Source organism: Silurus meridionalis, chromosome 1 (assembly GCF_014805685.1).
Source record: "Silurus meridionalis isolate SWU-2019-XX chromosome 1, ASM1480568v1, whole genome shotgun sequence".
NCBI lineage: Eukaryota > Metazoa > Chordata > Actinopteri > Siluriformes > Siluridae > Silurus > Silurus meridionalis.
In genome coordinates, this window is record NC_060884.1 from 12,139,799 (window position 1) to 12,144,159 (window position 4,361).

Consider the following 4,361-nt stretch of genomic DNA (forward strand, 5'->3'; position numbering starts at 1 on the left):
CCTGTGACTAATCTAATAAATAAATACAGATGTCATGAAAAATTTCAATTTGTCACTCTTCAGAAGCACAACCCTGTGTGCATCCTACCAGGAACAAACATGAAGAGTTTGTGAATCTTTGACAATCTACAGTAACTCTCTCTCTCTCTCGCTCTCTCTCTCTCTCTCTCTCTCTCGCTCTCTCTCGCTCTCTCTCTCTCTCTCTCTCTCTCTCTCTCTCTCTCTCTCTCTCTCTCTATCACTTCTTTATCCATTTCTTTTTTCACAGACAACGCCCACCTCCTATTTCTCCCTTTATCTACTTCTAACTCTTTTTTTTCCTTTTCTTTTTTTTTTCATTTTTCATTTTTAACATTCAGGGAAGAAGACAAAATGGTTGCAGGTGGTGATGAAAATAAAAGCCATCCATCATTATTTATTAGGCATGAAAAAGATACACAATAATGTAATTTAATCTCTCAGCAGACAATTATTTCCACATATTGATAATGCAATGAGAAAAGTGTCATGAATTCTAATATCGTGTTTGCTTTTATTGGTGTATAATACAAGCCGAACAAATAATGTAATTGTATCAGGAGGAAAATGTAATTATTTGCACATGCTAACGCTATAATACCAGTGTGGATCAGACCGTGGTGGCACATTATTTTGCTGTGCTTAACTAGTTACAATTTGCATTACGTCTCTCAGCGGCGGTAAAGACACACCCTGCCTGCATTCGGGGGTCCTGCTGTGCGGTTTCCTGTTACGCCGCATCCATATGACAAAGCTGTCGGTGCTATGAACTTTCTCCGAGCTCATGGTGTGAGACTTTGGGAGAATTCGATCATGCTCGCTCTGATTACATGCTAAGTTGTATATATACAGGGTTTAGCTGGTGTATATATGAATTGGGGCTTACATATAGGAATAGGAATAAGAGAAAATCCATGTGATTTGCATTATAATCTAACAAGCAATAATACCAGGCAAGCTATGCATGTGAATCCTATACGGCTTTATCTGACTTGCCTCGGATTAATTAAATGGGTTTTATTCAGCTAGGCCAGATAAAGCAAGGCCACGTTGTTGCTTTCTCAGTATATTTAGGAGAACAGTGTTGCTGCCATATTGAACTAATGACCATGAGAGTCGATGTAGAATTAGATCAAGCGGGCGTACTTGTGTCTTCCTGACATTATGAAAATGTTTTATTGATGACTCATTATAGGCAGTCCGGCGTGAGGTGAGGGTTTTTTTTTCCTCTCTTCCTCTTCTTTTTTTTTTTCGATTTGCCCTAATAGAAGATGCAAAGTCTAATAATGATAATGCCTCTTGAATAATTAATACCAAAACCTCATCCATCTCAGTGCGGGATATGTACATATTTTAGGCACTCATTTGCATATTCAGAACAAACAGCAGCACAAAGCCATTAGAGGACCAACGAGCTTCTTCTGTGTGACGCATAATAATGAGAAGTGTTTGAGTGATTGGTTTTTGAGAATTAAGACAAGTAGGAGAAGGAGGTGGAGGAGGAGGAGGAGGAAATAATGGTTAGTGGTGGTGGTGGTGGGGTGGGGGGGTTAAAACAGGCTCGGAGCTTTCAAACCGGAGCAGTGAAATGTCTCACACTGGTTCTTATTTCAGTGGCTCGCTCCCATACTGCGCATATGACAAGCACGTGGCACCGGGGGCTAGAGGAGTGTTTGCAAGTCATTAGTGATTTGTAAATGATATTTGCTCCCTTGTGACATGTCATTTGAAATGCTGTTTCTAATAATAATAATACCCAGTGATATTAAAAAGATAAAGAGTTTAATTATCTTTGTTATTGCATGTTTCACACATTCTCGGGAAAGTCTTGAGAGTTTTCCAAAGGCTCATCGTCTGTCCGTATGATTTGCGAACCAAAGTCACATCCAACAAATATCAAACATTCCTAAAAACATTCCTTTTCTTTTTCCTTCTTTTTCTGTTCTTCTATAATAGCATAATTTTGCATCAAGAAAAATTGGCAAATGTTGCATGGAATCGATTGGGAAAACCATGTGTGTGTGTGTGTGTGTGTGTGTGTGTGTATTGAGGTTTCATCCATCACACTACTGTGATACCATGGTATTGTAGGCAAATTCATTCCAGGTGGATTAAAGGTGTGGTGGGATGGACACCTTCTTTTTTTTGGCATTGTGCATGGCATTGTAACGGACTCAAAGCCGCTCGTTTGAACTGTCACCTCCTTCCTTAATGACTCCTAACAAATCCTGCAGCTTCCTGCAGTGTGCTTCCTGTCTTCCTCTTTATGAAAGGAAAAGGGGGTTGAGATGGGTGAAGAGAGAAAAAGAGAAGAAAGAGGATGGTGTACTGCTCTAAGCTGGCTCGAACCAGGAGCCACAACACTGTTTTGCTATGTATTTGGTGAAATGAATCAGAGGCTCAGAGATCAATAGAGTCCCTGCGGTACTCATGGGTGATCACGCTGCCAACCAAAAGCCAGGCAGACCTTCCCTGGACACGCCAATGGTCTCTGAAATTAAAGCTGGCATTGGTTAATCCTCCTAAATGGAGGCCTTTGACTCAGTTCTGGTTTTCATTTCACCTCAGCTGATGATAAAGGCATGACAGAAATACTGAACGCTGTATCTGCTTGTGGAGGGTGATGGGTTCTGCCAGCTTATCATACAACAGGCAGCTAACTTCCCTTTCCCCCCCCTTTAGCACCTGGCAAGTACACAAAACGGAGGAGTCAATTTCCATAAGCGAGATGTGTTTAGTTGTAAATAAGATCACACACACACACACACACACACACACACACACACACACACACACACACACACACACACACACACACACACACTTATACTCTCACATTACCACAACAAAAAAGAGAAAGAAATATAACAAAGCAGCTGTGATTGGATGGAGCATATAAAGTTTGCATTTGCCCTCATCTGCAGAAGCAGGAGGCTGTGAGCAGTTGAGCGAATGCATGTAAATCCAAACGAGCTGCAGACTGACAGGGATCTCGCCAAGCAGGTTTCGCCTGTAGCAGGGAGGGATTAACAAGCTTAAAGAGGGGCTTATACGTCATTCTCCCAGTTTACCTGTTATACCATGGACTCCGCATCAAAGGATAGGTTGCGCCGGTGCTTTTTAATACCTGCTTTATGTTTGTTCACAGTTGTCAGGCTCAGGAATGAGCATGTTTCGTTTTGCAGCAGTTCAAGCTGGTAATCGGTTTAAAAAAAAAAAAAAAAGTTTAGCATATAAGTATTAATCACATGCAAGTGACCAATATGAAGCTTTTATTTTCTCTCAGGTATTCAGTTTGCCTGGAAATCTTTACAAAATCTGGTGCTCACAGTTACGCTTCCACTGCAAGTGCACGATTCTACACAACTATATAATACTTTGGATGTCATCAAAGCCTTGCAGGTTCGAGAAAGGAAAAGAAAACACATCAATGTATCACATTCTTGACATATTAATGGCATGTTAGCATTCTGATTGAAAAGAATTAACATTATACATTGTTTTCACAACTTGCCTTTATTTCTGTGATGTACAGTGATTGCTTTTTAATACAAGTGCACTATGATTATTTAATATATTGAATATAGTCAAATCCATCTGTAACTTCCTATTTTAGAATCACAGTTAACCATTTCTATAAATGTAAATCGTATTTCTAGACATTTTTACCAATTTCAAGCGTCACATTTGAATATTTTACAGCCAAATTTTTTTATACTTTGCTCAAAATAACCAAAATGATCAATCAAATGAAATCAGACTACTTGCGATAAGGTTTTGATAAGTACATAAATGTAATAGGGTTGTAATAGAAAATGCTGGGCATATCTAAAGGCAGTATTAGTATCAGTATCCTAATGCAACCCTCCCCATTTATCCAGGCTTGGGACCGGCACTAAGGATTGTGCAAGCCTAATGGCTGGGGTTGGTTCCCTAACCGGGGATCGAACCCGGGCCGCAGCGTTGAGAGCGCCGCATCCTAACCACTAGACCACCAGGGAACCTCCAATAAGTAAGACAAAGTATAAAAATAAATAATAGATTAAATTAAATTGAAATAGAGTAAAATGTATATTGACTATGAATTTCGCTTGCAGGTTGTTTGTTGAGACATGACTATATTTAAAATATTTTCACTTCCTGCTGTAAAATTTGATATTTTGCAGTGTTCACAACCTGCTTTGCTCAGTTGTGTTGCTTTTAACACAATGCTTAAACGTGCAAAGTCATTACTTTTAGACAGGATGTACTGTAGCTCTGGGCGCACAACCATCTGGGCCTCTACCTCATTGAGTCTTTACAGAACACACACTTACAGCTCTCTAAAATCATACAAGAACTGA

The 4,361-nt window shown here is 39.7% G+C and overlaps 1 non-coding gene across 1 annotated transcript; it reads right to left on the reverse strand.

The window, feature by feature from the left end:
* Window positions 1-3,947: 3,947 nt before the first annotated feature.
* On the reverse strand, window positions 3,948-4,019 carry trnae-cuc. The gene has a single exon. It is a non-coding gene; the product is annotated as a tRNA-Glu (tRNA).
* Window positions 4,020-4,361: the final 342 nt, after the last annotated feature.